This window comes from Musca domestica, unplaced genomic scaffold, assembly GCF_030504385.1.
Source record: "Musca domestica strain aabys unplaced genomic scaffold, Musca_domestica.polishedcontigs.V.1.1 121, whole genome shotgun sequence".
Classification (NCBI taxonomy): domain Eukaryota; kingdom Metazoa; phylum Arthropoda; class Insecta; order Diptera; family Muscidae; genus Musca; species Musca domestica.
Window position 1 is genome coordinate 1270244 of NW_026712156.1, and position 16341 is coordinate 1286584.

At 31.4% G+C, this 16341-nt stretch overlaps 1 protein-coding gene across 1 annotated transcript in view; it reads left to right on the plus strand.

Annotated features, from left to right (window-relative positions):
* LOC101900801 (epithelial discoidin domain-containing receptor 1) overlaps positions 1–16341 on the plus strand; it is a 228587-nt gene that overhangs the window by 140737 nt on the left and 71509 nt on the right. The window lies entirely within an intron of this gene.

The window sequence follows — 16341 nt, forward strand, 5'->3', positions numbered from 1 at the left end:
TCAAAAAACCAATTTATGTCATATATCATAAATTATGAAGTGTTATCCCCCACTACTTCCCCCCCCCCCTCCTCTGATTTTTGGAAACAATGAAAATTCATCATTTCCCAAATGGTTGTTTATTTTGTTGTAATTTATGGTGACACAAAAAGATAATTCGCCCAAAAACCCTTTTTAATCGGATAACCAACGCATGCCAAGTGGTGGAAAAGCGTTAAAACATTTATGATTTTGATAACAGTCAAATGTTTTTCTTGAGTGCCTGTAGGGGGGGTGGAGGAGAGCAAGTTGACAGATAAATAGTTCAAATATTAGCTATGTTCGTGAGTTATATCCCCAATCCGATATGAAGAGCGAACATTGTCCATTTATCGATGATTAATTTGTTTTAAATTTGACACAGTTCTTCAGCAAATGGGGAAGTGTTCAAAATTTAGGGGAGGGGGTGAAACAAAAGGAGTGTTAATCGAATTATTACTTTTAGGGGGGAACGAACAATAATGAAACAAAATAATTTATTAATCGGTTGGCTTTGTTCATGTTTTGGGTTTTTTTTATCTCAAAACTGAAATGATTTATATCTCAATACGGAAATATTGAGATATTTGAGATAGTTTTAAAATGTGTAGTGATAAATAAATCTTTTATTATTTAAAGATGTCTTGGAGTTTTTGTGAATTTTCTTATGGATTTTGTAATGCCCTGGATTATCACCTTCCGATCCAAATTAGAAAATTAAAGGAAATCCTTTTTCTTTACAATTTGTTGCAATTTCTTCAAGTAGTCAGATTTTAAAGGAAATATGGCACTGTCACAATGTGTTCTGAAAAAGGAAATTTTTTTCTGGGAGATTTTCTGAACTCTAAAACTTCGTTCAGAAAGGACCAAAGTCCTAATAATGGAGAAATATTTATAATTTCTTAGAGGTCTGATCTCCATACATTCCATGTAATCTATTTTTATACCCTCCACCATAGTATGAGGGGTATATAAAGTTCGTCATTCCGTTTGTAACACCTCGAAATATACATTTTTGACCCCACAAAGTATATATACAGGGTAAACTATTTTTTTTTTTAATTTCATGAATGAAAGCAAAAAAATGTCGGAAATAGCATCAAATTTTAGAATAAGCTTAGATTTGTTCGAATTGGTCACATTTGGCACGAATTATGGCCTTCAAACGGCCAATGAAACCGTCACACGCTGCCCGAATGTTGCTCTGAAGTATTTTGGCCCATTCCCGGTGAAGTGCTTGCTTGCTTAAGGTGATCGACACTTTGGTATTTTTTAGTGTCTACCTTGCTTTCCACAATACTCCAGACACAATACTCCAACGGATTGGTATCTGGAGATTTTGGTGGCCATTGTGGGCTGGAAATGAAGCGAGGAACCTCATTTTGTAACCATCCTTTGGTGGCGCGTGCTAAGTGCGATGGTGCTGAGTCCTATTGGACTGTCCAAGGTCTGCGGCCAAAATGTTTGCGTGCCCAAGGCTATAATACACCCTCCAGAATATTTTCCCAATAATATTCGGTATTATTCTAAATCTACGGTCGATTAATACAAGCGCAAAGCGACCATCGGCTGTTATGGCGGCCCACACCATCCCCATGGCCAGCGCTTGAGTTCTGGTGGCCAACCGAATGTGCACATTTGCAGCTGACCTGTTTGGCAAGTAAACACGATCATTTTGTTTGTTTACTAACTGCTGGACAACGAACGAATGTTTTCTCATCGGAGAACGGAGAAAACCAAATTCGGCAGTTCACCACTTTCGGCCAAGCGAAGCAACCCTTTAGTGCTTTTGAGTCTATTTTCTTTCTATTGCGGTGTAAGTTCCTGCACTTTTTGGAATTGGAATTTCAATGGCTTAAGCCCGAGCTCATTTTTCAATATTTGCCGAATCGAATATTGCGATATGTTCAGCTCACGAGCCATTTTTCGGTCACTGCGACGCGGGTTTCGTTTCTTTACTTTTCGAACCATTTCTGCTGATGTTGTTGTTTTCTTCCGTCCACTTCCTTGAAATCGGGCTACGCTACCAGTATCACGATAACGAGCGATGATACGAGACACAAAAGATTTATTCACATTTAAATGCTGGAATGCTCTAACGATTGCCACTTGTGGTTTTCCAGCCCTTTTCCCCTTTTTGGGAAGGTATCAGAAGATAAATCAGATTTTTGATTTTTAAATTTATTGTGATATACAATGTTTGAAATTAATCGTTGTCTAGGTTTGCATTTTATTAGAGTTATAATTATTCAACATTTTCTCCCATTATTGGGTAGATACCAGAAGGAGAAGTCAGATATATTCCGTCTTCAAACCAGATCATTGTTGGTAGAAATATTGGGATGTGCGAAATTTGAATGCAATTGGGATATTATTTCACATTTTATATGAGTTAAAATTATTCCAAATTTTGACACATGACCTAGCACTGATGTTGGAGAAAATTTTGATTAACCTTTCTCTTTCTGTGCAGTAATTTACCAGCCAGACAGACGGACGGACGGGCGGATGGACAGGCATCGCTAGATCGATTCCAAATGTCCCGAAACGGATTTGGTCCAAAGACGCGTAGGGTCTAAAACCGATATTTCGACAAGGCACGTTTTGGCCATGTGAAATGGTATATATCCCCTGTAGTCATATATCTGAGGGTATAATATTCCATTAAAAAAAAAAAAAAAAACTTAGTTATGTTTGCCCAGAAAACTTTATAACAAAATTCACACACAATTTTTCAGCCTGAATGTCCTTGAGCTGGTGAAAATTAAACCCTTAAAAAAATGAGAGGTTATTCAAAAATTGGACCTTGAGTGGCCCATTTTTCTTTTTTTACAGATTTATTAAAAATATAACATTTAAAGCGGAAATCCACATACATATTAATTCCGCCTTCAGCGTAAATCGGGACTTATATATATGGGTAGAAATATTCCAGTTCGGGGGAAATATTCAAGTAATTTTACCTCAAATCGAAGAAATGCCAATGAATAGACTATTTCAATTCTCATCTCAATTTTAGGTGGTGCGAAGATGGTAATATCGGTCTAATTCTTATAGAACCTCGAAAGTTTAGTCCATATATGTGTATATGCCGACGGCATAAATCTGTTGGCAATCACACTGATACTTTCTAAGTTGTCTGAGAATATATGTTCCAAAAATACTGGATTTTTCGGACTATTCTGTAAAATAATTCCGGATAGTGAAACATGGATTTTAAAGAATAATTTTAAGCGAACGCCAGGCCTCTAAACATGGAATAACAGACCCATAACAGTGAATTTTTTAAGAATATATTTTTAAGGCATATAAGGCCCAAACGTACATTTAAAAAAAAAAATAAAAGAAATTTTTAAAAAATATTTTTCAATAAATAGTATGCCTCTGAAGGTGGATTTTAGCTTTTTTAAAGAATTTCAGATCTGTAAAATTGGATATTTAAATAATAATTCTTCGAAGAATATTAGAATACCTAAAGATAATTTTATTTATTTTTTTTTTCGTCAAGGAATTTTAGGACTACAAACATGTTCTTTTTTTATTTTTTCATTAAATTTCAAATTTAAATTTTTTTCTCAATTTTTTTAATTCATTTGTTCTGTCTTTTTTTTTCTTCACAAAAAAATCTATTTTATTTCAAAATTTTATCAAATTAAACATTTAATTTGTAACTGATATCATAGATCGATATCTAGTGTAGTTTTCAATATTTATTTTTAACACCTTCGTTTTAAACCAACATTAATTTTGTGTTTTTAATTTTCTCTCCCCTCACCAAAAACTTTCACTTATCAGTCAACACACCTGAGATGATAGTGTTGCCTTTAATTTCTCCCCCCTTTTATTACATTTCACTTTTACACTATCGCTTGTAAACAGATCTTTGAACAGCAATAAAAAAATCAATTTTGAAAATAAAATAAAAAAAAAAAACTTATTAAACTGTCAAATAAATACTTGAAAATGTCAATATTTTATTACAAACATTTGGTGTGATACACCTCTTGTCGTGACATGACATTTTCAATTTGTCACTCATAAATTTTGAAATTTGTTGTGGTTATTGGTTTGTGTTGTTGATTTTATGATAGGGAGGCCGACCCCTTTGTGGCTGGGTCCAGGTGAAAACACCTTCTGTTTTAATTTGGGACAAATGGTACCTAACCACCATCAGCCCACCTACCCGTTATCACGCTTCTATCATCAGCTGTAATCTCTCTTGGAACTGGGTGAATTGCCAGCAGGCAGCCCAGTCCAGTGCATTGCATAGACCACCCGAATTTTGTTATTGTTGTGTACAGTGCACAACAGCAACATTTTATTGGAAGCCATAAAATCTTGTTTATTTTCCATATCTGAAAATAAACAATACCTTTTGAACATTTATTAATTTCATATTTGTTCGCTCTTTCACTGTTGCCTAATCTGTGAAAAAATTTGGAATATTTTTTTGTTTTTTTTTTTTAGTTTTGAATTTAAACAAACTATAAAAAAAAACTTTGGGTGGTATGTAATAAGATTCTAATATTGGATATAATTTCATGTCTAAATTCGTCTCTTGTTGTCGAAATTATTTTATTTCGAAATCAATGCACTCCAAGGGAGATCAGTTAACCCAAATAACCAGTGGTCAGCCACACCACTTGATGAGATTTTTAAAAATGCAAAAATGCTAAGAACATAAAAATTCTCCTTTGGTCGTCTAAAAAAAATATTTTTTTGAAGTCAAATATTATTTAAAAATTCATATTAAAAAATAAAATCAAGAAAAATCCAATTACAATGCTTTTTTAATGCCTTGAAAAAATAAAAAAAAAAATATTTTTACAAAATTTAAAAAAAAACTTTAAATAATCAGTTAAAAAAAAACTCCGTTAAAAATGGATATTTAAAAAAAATTGAAGCCTGGAAAAAAATAAAAAAAATATTTTTACAAAATTTAAAAAAAAAACTTTAAATATCCTAGCCTTTACATCGGGAACGAATATTTGGGAAAAAATTATGGGGTCTAAAAATACTAAAATAAACAGTTCTGAAATCAGGAATGAATAAAAACAAGTTAAATAGCGTCAGTCGGTTTTGCCGACAAATGTATAAACTCAACTTTGACCTATGATTATTCAACCTGTTAACCCTTTATGGGGGAGGCTCCAAAGTATTGAACCAATCCTGTGCATTTTGTATCTGACCTATGTCTGATATTAATATTCATAATCATTTATGAGATGGGTGAATGTGTTGGTAAATGTTGAAATATGCATGAGTTCCCATATAAAATGTTAATCCCTTTGTGGGAGTGGTACCTAAAAATACCCCATCTTCAGACCAAATCTTTCAATAGTTAAAATATTAGGATATGTGGAATTTAAAGCGATTAGGATAACATATAAAAAATATTTCGAATTTTAAGAGAGATAAAAATCTAAATGTCCTGAAATGAATTTGGTCGTAAGAGACCCATGGCCCAAACTGTTATTTCGTGAAGGCACTATTGGCCATGTAACATGATATATAACCATATGGTAACCATATGACTGAGAGTATAAAAACCAGCGTTTGGAGGTCAAGGTACATTTTTTAAAAATCCAAATCTTGAGTTCTAAAAAAAATTAAAATAACAAAAATTTTATAAATCTAAAAATATTAGAAATATTATATTTTTTTTATTATTTAAACAAAACCAAATATTAAAAGGTTTGGAAGCACTAACAGTCCACGAAAAAGTATTCTCAAAAATACTTTTGTAGGTCTTCCCGTTCATAACATCAAAAAAAATCAGATTTCTTGATCTAGCTCTTTAAAAAAATATTTTTGGACAAATCACATATCCAAGAACAAAAATATTTTAAAAAATGTTCTTACCGATATCCCATTAAAAATATTTTTAAAAATCAATGTTTCCTTTAAATATTTTAAGAAAAAATGTAGCTTCGGATAACGTGAAAAATGTATTCCTTAAAAATACTTAAACTTCGTCTAAAAATTCCTAGGGTAACTATTACTTGCGAAATTACTGAAAATCATTTTTGTTGATTTTTACTCAAAAAAAAAAAAAAAAAAAAGCAAACAAAACTGCAAACTGCAATCTGGTCAGACTTAATCCCTTTATTGTTGTTTTTTAAAAAATAACGTTCGTTTTTTAGTGGAGAACGATGGTAATTTGGAAATTGAAAATTTTTGTCCTTGTAACATATTCTTTAAAAAATCCAAGTTTAACGGTTTAAAGCCCTTTAAAAAATATTCTTTAAAAAACACACGTTTAACGGTCTTAAAGTCCTTTAAAAAATATTCTTTAAAAAATCCAAGTTTAACGGTCTTAAGGCCCTTTAAAAAAATATTCTTTAAAAAATGCACGTTAAACGGTCCAAAGGTCCTTGAAAAAATATTCTTTAAAAAACACACGTTTCACGGCCTTAAAGTCCTTTAAAAAATATTCTTTAAAAAATCCACGTTCAACGGTCTAAAGGTATTGATAAATATTCTTTAAAAAATCCACGTTCAACGGTCTAAAGGTCCTTGAAAAATATTCTTTAAAAAATCCACGTTTAACGATCAAAAGATCCTTGAAAAAAATTGTCTTTAAAAAATACACGTTTAACGGTCTAAAGTTCCTTTAAAAAATATTCTTTAAAAAATCCACGTTTAACGGTCTAAAGTTCCTTTAAAAACTATTCTTTAAGGAATTCACGTTCAACGGCCTAAAGGTCCTTGAAAAATATTCTTTAAAAAATCCACTTTTAACGATCTAAAGGTCCTTGAAAAAATATTTTTTAAAAAATCCACGTTCAACGGTCTAAAGGTCCTTGAAAAAACATTCTTTAAAAAATACACGTTAAACGGTCTAAAGGTCCTTGAAAAAATATTCTTTAAGGAATTCAAGTTTAACGGTCTAGAGAAAAATATTCTTTAAAAAGTCCACGTTTAATGCTATAAAATCCAAGTTTAGTCTTTGAAAAAATAGTCTTTAAAAAATCCACGCTTCTGTTAGTCCTTGAAAAAATATTTATTAAAAAGTCGACGCCAAGGATGACAAAAATATTTTTTAAAAAAATCCACGCCTCATATTGGCCTTGAAAAAATATTCTTCAAAAAATCCCGATCTCTATTGGTCTTTGAAAAAATACTCTTTAAATACTGCACGACCCCGTTGTTTCTTAATTTTTTTTAAATCCAGGCCTCTATTGGTTGTTTTAAAAATATTCTTTAAAAAATCTACGCCTCTGTTGTTGCTTGAAAAAATATTCTTAAAAAATCCAAGCCTAGTATAGTCTTTGAAAAAAATGTTCGCCAAAAAATTCACGCCTCATATAACATCGTGGATATAGAACCGATACTTCGAGTTGTTACATATGTTACGGACCAATTAAAATTATGATACCCCCATTTCATAATGTTGTAGTCATAAATACGCTATTGAATGGTCTATGAAAATATATTTAAAAAATATATATTTTCCAGTTTCTACAATAATGGTTCGAAAGTTACCATTAATCTAAATCTCAAAATTCTAACAACTCGTTATTGTTTTCAATTCAGGCCACCACAAATATTTAGAGATTAACTTCAAAATATCTATCGAATTCGTAGACATTTAGACTCCAGTATTATCAACAATAATAACAAAAACAAAAATGCATCCCTGCAGGCCATCAACACCTTCACCATTCGAACGATCGAACCAAAACACATGTCCGCACAATCATTTCGAACCAAATATGGAATAAATGTGGTTTACTGCTGTGGCCACACTGTTAGTATACCTCCGCTAGGTGGAGGTGTAGCGATATGGAACTACAGCTAAGTAAGTGTGAAGGCATTCGGGCAGACAAGCAATTCATCGACCTCAAGTGTTTACCCCGAATAACTGACAAATTCAATTGTTTGTTTAAACATGAATTGTTGATGTGCGGGCTAGCCAAGCCAACCAACAATCCGTCGAACCAAGCAATTGACTAAACAATCAGTTTTTTATGTTGTTGTATGTAGACAGCTACCTCCTCCACCAATGCTGGGTTGTGTGTCTCAAGAACAATGTATTGGCAGTTTTCACAGTTTTATTTTTGAGATAAACAAAGGTGATTTTATTTATTAAAGTGAGGCAAGATATTGGAGCACAGTGTATAAAAAACTTAAAACAACATAAAAAATCTTCCTAAACAAATTATGTTTCAGCAAGTCATTTAAAAACAATTCTATAAAAAATCCACGCCTTTAATGGTCGTTGAAAAAATATTCTTAAAAAACTCCACGCCTTGGATGGTCGTTGAAAAAATATTCTTAAAAAACTCCACGCCTTGGATGGTCGTTGAAAAAATATTCTTAAAAAACTCCACGCCTTGGATGGTCGTTGAAAAAATATTCTTAAAAAACTCCACGCCTTGGATGGTCGTTGAAAAAATATTCTTAAAAAACTCCACGCCTTGGATGGTCGTTGAAAAAATATTCTTAAAAAACTCCACGCCTTGGATGGTCGTTGAAAAAATATTCTTAAAAAACTCCACGCCTTGGATGGTCGTTGAAAAAATATTCTTAAAAAACTCCACGCCTTGGATGGTCCTTGAAAAAATGTTCTTAAAAAACTCCACGCCTTGGATGGTCCTTAAAAAAATATTCTTAAAAAAATCCACGCCTTGGATGGTCCTTGAAAAAATATTCTTAAAAAAATCCACGCCTTGGATGGTCCTTGAAAAAATATTCTTAAAAAAAATCCACGCCTTGGATGGTCCTTGAAAAAATATTCTTAAAAAAATCCACGCCTTGGATGGTCCTTGAAAAAATATTCTAAAAAAAATTCACGCCTTGGATGGTCCTTGAAAAAATATTCTTAAAAAAAATCCACGCCTTGGATGGTCCTTGAAAAATATTCCTAAAAAAATCCACGCCTTGGATGGTCCTTGAAAAAATATTCTTAAAAAATCCACGCCTTGGATGGTCCTTGAAAAAATATTCTTAAAAAAATCCACGCCTTGGATGGTCCTTGAAAAATATTCTTAAAAAAAATCCACGCCTTGGATGGTCCTTGAAAAAATATTCTTAAAAAAATCCACGCCTTGGATGGTCCTTGAAAAAATATTCTTAAAAAAATCCACGCCTTGGATGGTCCTAGAAAAACTATTCTTAAAAAAATCCACGCCTTGGATGGTCCTTGAAAAAATATTCTTAAAAAAATCCACGCCTTGGATGGTCCTTGAAAAAATATTCTTAAAAAAATCCACGCCTTGGATGGTCCTTGAAAAAATATTCTTAAAAAAATCCACGCCTTGGATGGTCCTTGAAAAAATATTCTTAAAAAAATCCACGCCTTGGATGGTCCTTGAAAAAATATTCTTAAAAAATCCACGCCTTGGATGGTCCTTGAAAAAATATTCTTAAAAAAATCCACGTCTTGGATGGTCCTTGAAAAAATATTCTTAAAAAAATCCACGCCTTAAATTGTCCCTGAAAAAATATTCTTAAAAAAATCCACGCCTTGGATGGTCCTTGAAAAAATATTCTTAAAAAAATCCACGCCTTGGATGGTCCTTGAAAAAATATTTTTTAAAAAATCCACGCCTTGGATGGTCCTTGAAAAAATATTCTTAAAAAATCCACGCCTTGGATGGTCCTTGAAAAAATATTCCTAAAAAAATCCACGCCTTGGATGGTCCTTGAAAAAATATTCTTAAAAAAATCCACGCCTTGGATGGTCCTTGAAAAAATATTCTTAAAAAAATCCACTCCTTGGATGGTCCTGAAAAAATATTCGTAAAAAAATCCACGCCTTGGATGGCCATTGAAAAAATATTCTTAAAAAAATCCACGCCTTGGATGGTCCTTGAAAAAATATTCGTAAAAAAATCCACGCCTTGGATGGTCCTTGAAAAAATATTCTTAAAAAAATCCACGCCTTGGATGGTCCTTGAAAAAATATTCTTAAAAAAATCCACGCCTTGGATGGTCCTTGAAAAAATATTCTTAAAAAAATCCACGCCTTGGATGGTCATTGAAAAAATATTCTTAAAAAAATCCACGCCTTGGATGGGCGTTGAAAAAATATTATTTAAAAAATCCACGCCTTGGATAGTCGTTGAAAAAATATTATTTAAAAAGTCCACGCCTTGGATGGTCCTTGAAAAAATATTCTTTAAAAAATTCAGCCCTTAAATGATTCTTGAAAAAATATTCTATAAAAAATCCACGCCTCGGATGGTCCTGGAAAAAAATATTTTTTAAAAAAGTCTCGCCTAGTATGATCCTTGAAAAAATATTGTTTAAAAAATCCACGCCGATTGAACTCTTTCAATGTTTAAAAAAAATATTCTTAAAAAAAATCAACGTCTTGAATGGTTAAAAAAAAATTCTTTACAAAATCCACGTCTTGAATGGTTAAAAAAAAAATTCTTTACAAAATCCACGTCTTGAATGGTTAAAAAAAAAATTCTTTACAAAATCCACGTCTTGAATAGTTTAAAAAATATCCTTTAAAAAATCCACGTCCTGAATGGTTTATAAAAATATTCTTTAAAAAAACCCACATCTTGAACGGTTTAAAAAAATATTCTTAAAAAAAAATCCATGTCTTGAATGGTTTAAAAAATATTCTTTAAAAAATCCTCGTCTTGAATGCTCCTTGAAAAAAATATATTTTTTAAAAAAACCCACGTCATTGAAAAATAATTTTTAAAAAAAATACGCCTTGGAAGGTCCCCGAAAATATAATTCTTAAGAATTCACGCCCTTTATCGTCCTTGGAAAATATTCTTTAAAAAATCCACGTTTGTTGGTCCCTGAAAAAATATTCTTTAAAGTTATTCATGGAAAAAAGATATTTTTAAAAAATCCACGTTTTTCGGTCACTGAAGATAATTTTCAAAGAATCCACGCATGGATGGTCCCTGAAAAATAATTTTCAAAAAATCCACGTTTATTTGATCCTTGAAAAAATAATTTAAAAAAATCCAAGTTAATTTGATCCCTTAAAAAATAATTTAAAAAAATCCAAGTTTATTTGATCCTTAAAAAAATAATTTAAAAAAAAATTACGTTTATTTGATTCTTAAAAAAAATAATTTAAAAAATTCACGTTTTTTGGTCTCTGAAAATAATTTTCGAAAAATCTACGCATGTATGGTTCCTGAAAAAATAATTTGAAAAAATCGACGTTTATTTGATCCTTGAAACAATAATTTAAAAAATCCACTTTTTTTGGTGCATAAAAGATAATTTAAAAAAAAAAATCCACGTTTATTTAATCCTTCGAAAAAAATTAGAAAAATCCATTTTTTGGTCCCTGAAAATGATTTTCAAAAGATCTACGCAAGGATGGTCCCTGAAAAAAAAAATTAAAATAATCCACGTTTATTTGATCCTTCAAAAAAAAATTAGAAAAATCCATTTTTTGGTCCCTGAAAATGATTTTCAAAAGATCTACGCAAGGATGGTTCCTGAAAAAAATTTAAAATAATCCACGTTTATTTTATACTTGAAAAACTAATTTTAAAAAAAATCCACGTTTATTTGATCCTTGAAAAAATATTTTTAAAAAAATCCACGTTTATTTGATTCTTAAAAAATAATTTAAAAAATCCACGTTTATTTGATCAAAAAATAATTTAAAAAATCCTTAAAAAATAATTTTAAAAAATTTTAAAAAAATCCACGTTTATTTGATCCTTGAAAAAATAATTTTAAAAAATCCAAGTTTATTTGATCCTCAAAAAAATAATTTAAAAAATAAATGTTTATTTAATCCTTGAAAAAATAATTTTAAAAAATCCAAGTTTATTTGATCCTTAAAAAAATAATTAAAAAAAAATCCATGTTTATTTGATTATTTGATCGTTTATTTGATTTTTGAAAAAATAGTTTTAAAAAAAATCCACGTTTATTTGATCCTTAAAAAAATAACTTTAAAAAATCCGAGTTTATTTGGTCCTTAACAAAATAATTTAAAAAAAATCCATATTTTTTGATCCTCAAAAAATAAATTTAAAAAAGTCCACGACTTGGATGAACCTCAAAAAAAATAAATATAAAAAAGTCCACGCCTTGGATGAACCTCAAAAAATAAATTTAAAAAAGACCACGCCTTGGATGAACCTCGAAAAAATAAATTTAAAAAAGACCACGCCTTGGATGACCCTGAAAAAATAATTTTTAGAAATTCACGCCTTAGATGAACCTTAAAAAATAATTTTTAAAAAATACACGCCTTGGATGGTCCTTTAAAAAATATTTTATTTTTAAATTCAATCCTTGAATGATCCTTGAAAAAATATTATTTAAAAAATCTACGCCTTGTATAGTCCTTGAAAAATATTCTTTAAAAAATCCACGTCTCTAAACACTGTACACACAATTTCCCCTGTTGTAATCACAATGGCCTCCTCTCCCTGTTGCAGCAAGCCGCCACACAGTCTGCCACGTTCACTTGCCGCCACTTCCAGCTCCACAGCAACCTGCAACCCACATAAGCTATGGCTTTTTCGAATCGAGTACTTCTTGTCATCGTTGATATTCAAGTGGTGTACCATAAAATACAGCACCACAATTTGGTGTATGTTTGTACACCCGTCCGTACGTCTTGTTTGTTTTACTTAAGCCTGTGATGTACTCACTCACTAGCTCGCTTGCTATCTCGCTGAGTTGGTTACTTATACTAGTAATAAATATTTTAATCATTTGTTTGTCTATGTGGTTGTTGTTTAGATTACAAAAATAGTTTTTGGTTGTTGTAATAGGTTTTTTTATGATTTTATATACAGATCGCACTAGTTTCATTTTGTTTAAGAGTTTTCAATGGATTGTAAATTTTTATTAGCCGAACACATAATTGTCGAGTTTTATTGTTATGTTGTTGCTGTGCTTTCGTGGTTTATGTGGAATTTTAAAATTGCATTTTTTAATGCATTTAGTTTTAATGGCAAAAGGAAGTCGCAATTCTTTTTAGATGGGGTGATTTTCGATTTGAATGTTGTATAATGTTTTTCAACAAATTTATGAAGAAACAATAAACAAAAACTGAAAAAAAATTTTTAAAGAATATCAGACCGGAAAATTTTGTTGGATTATTTAAAAAAATATTTTTTCAAGAAACAAAGAAGGCGTGTATTTTTAAAGAATAGTTTTCAAGGACTCTACAAGGCATATATTTTTTAAGGAATATTTTTTCAAGGGCCATATAAGGCGTGGATTTTTAAAGAATATTTTTTCAAGGACAATACGAGGCGTCTATTTTTTACAGAATATTTTTCCAAGGACCATACATGGAGCGGATTTTTTAAAGAATATTTTTCCAAGGACCATAAATGGAGTGGAATATTTTTTCAAGGACAAGGAATATTTTAAGGAATATTTTTTCAAGGACAATACGAGGCGTGGATTTTTCAAAGAATATTTTTTCAGCGACCATACGAGGCGTGGATTTTTTAAAGAATATTTTTTCAAGGACCATTCATGGAGTGGATTTTTTAAGAAATATTTTTTCAAGGACCATTCATGGAGTGGATTTTTTAAGAAATATTTTTTCAGCGACCATACGAGGCGTGGATTTTTTAAAGAATATTTTTTCAAGGACCATTCATGGAGTGGATTTTTTAAGAAATATTTTTTCAAGGACCATTCATGGAGTGGATTTTTTAAGAAATATTTTTTCAGCGACCATACGAGGCGTGGATTTTTTAAAGAATATTTTTTCAAGGACCATTCATGGAGTGGATTTTTTAAGAAATATTTTTTCAAGGACCATTCATGGAGTGGATTTTTTAAGAAATATTTTTTCAGCGACCATACGAGGCGTGGATTTTTTAAAGAATATTTTTTCAAGGACCATTCATGGAGTGGATTTTTTAAGAAATATTTTTTCAAGGACCATGCATGGAGTGGATTTTTAAAGAAATATTTTTTCAAGGACAAAACGAGGCATAAATTTGTTAAAGAATATTTTTTCAGCGACCACACGAGGCGTGGATTTTTTAAAGAATATTTTTTCAAGGACCATACATGGAGTGGATTTTTTAAGAAATATTTTTTCAAGGACCATGCATGGAGTGGATTTTTTAAGAAATATTTTTTCAAGGACAAAACGAGGCATGGATTTTTTAAGAATATTTTTTCAAGGCCATATAAGTCGTGGATTTTTTAAAGAATATTTTTTCAAGGGCCATCCACCAAGGCGTGGATTTTTTAAAGAATATTTTTTCAAGGGCCATAAAAGGCGTGGATTTTTAAACAATATTTTTTCAGGGGCCATAAAAGGCGTGGATTTTTAAACAATATTTTTTCAAGGGCCATAAAAGGCGTGGATTTTTAAGGAATATCTTTTGAAGGGCCATAAAAGGCGTGGATTTTTAAGGAATATTTTTTCAAGGACCATCCTAGGCGTGGATTTTTTAAAGAATACTTTTTTTAAGGACCATCCTAGGCGTGGATTTTTTAAAGAATACTTTTTTTAAGGACCATCCTAGGCGTGCATTTTTTAAAGAATACTTTTTTTAAGGACCATCCTAGGCGTGGATTTCTTAAAGAATATTTTTTTAAGGACCATCCTAGGCGTGGATTTCTTAAAGAATATTTTTTCAAGGACCACAACAAGCGTGCATTTTTTAAAGAATACTTTTTCAAGGACCATCCACCAAGGCGTAGATTTTTTAAAGAATATTTTTTCAAGGATTATTCAAGGCGTGGATTTTTTATAGAATATTTTTTCAAGGACCATTCAAGGCGTAGATTTTTTAAAGAATATTTTTTCAAGGATTATTCAAGGCGTGGAGTTTTTAAAGAATATTTTTTCAAGGATTATTCAAGGCGTGGTTTTTTTAAAGAATATTTTTTCAACGACCATCCAAGGCGTGGATTTTTTAAAGAATATTTTTTCAAAGACCATCCAAGGCGTGGATTTTTTTAAGAATATTTTTTCAACGACCATCCAAGGCGTGGATTTTTTTAAGAATATTTTTTCAACGACCATCCAAGGCGTGGATTTTTTTAAGAATATTTTTTCAACGACCATCCACCAAGGCGTGGATTTTTTAGGAATATTTTTTTAAGGACCATACAAGGCGTGGATTTTTTTAAGAATATTTTTAAGGACCATAAACTGCGTGAGAATTGGTATGACCTACTTTACATAAATTCCCAATATAAACTTTTTTTGATACTGAAGCTCCACTAAATATGCATAGTGGTGTAGGGTATCATATAGTCGACCCTGCCCACCTTTTGACCCCTTCCTTACTGGTTTTAAATATTTCTTTGGATTTTTTTTTTTCCAATTTCTCAATTAATACACCTGATTTGGGTTTTCCCCCTCCAAATTTCAATCTCAATAGCTCATTAAAATAACACCTGCATTAACCTAGAGCCTTTAAAGCGCCACCGCTGACAATGCAAAGGAAGTTCTTATGACCAAAAAGGAAAAAAACTGAACAAAAATTGGTTTCTACATTCAACGACCAACCAGCCAACCAACCGGCTTATCATAAATTAAAAAATCTTATTACGTTTTGAATAGGAAATGTATTAATTAAATGGATCAGACCTTACCTTGTTATGGACTCTTAATTTATTCATTAAAACAACAACGGCAACGACAACAACAACAACGAGAACAAGAACAAAATTATACAACATTTATTTTATGCCATTTAATAACAATGTTATTAATATTTTCATATTTTAAGCTGTTCGGAATCAGTGGCTGTATGAGTATGAGTGTGTGTGTGTGTGTTCATTCAAACATGTTTGTGTGTCACATTGGCGATGATGGTTGCAAGTATGGACTGACTGCCACTGGATTTTAATGTTTGTTTCATGGATTTCTTCATTCTTTCTCTTTCCTCCTCCATTTATGAATCACTGGTGTGGAAAGTGCAGTGGGGAAAGGAGTTGAGGTGGTGGGGCGGGGGAGGTTTGTGGGCGATCATACCAACCAACCAACCATCGACCGCCTTGGCAAGTTATAAACAACCAAATTAAGGCCTTTAATATGCGATCAACGCATTGCATATTAATATCATTATAACGAAAAGAAGAAGTATCGGAAGTACTTGAATGTGTCTACCAGGCTCTCTCTCACACACACACACACACATATATACCACACATTGACAGACATGACTCTATAAATGAAAATTACAATACCAGCAACAAAATGATTATCATGGTCATGAAAATATATGCCTGTGAATTATACCAAACATAAGTGGATAGGACACAAAGACGAAGGAAAAAACCCGGTAAGGAAAAGTCGAAAGTCGGCCAGGGCCGACTTTATGATGCCCTACACCACTATGCATATTTAGTAGAGAGCTCCCGTAACAAAAGAATTTATTTGAAGTCAGATCA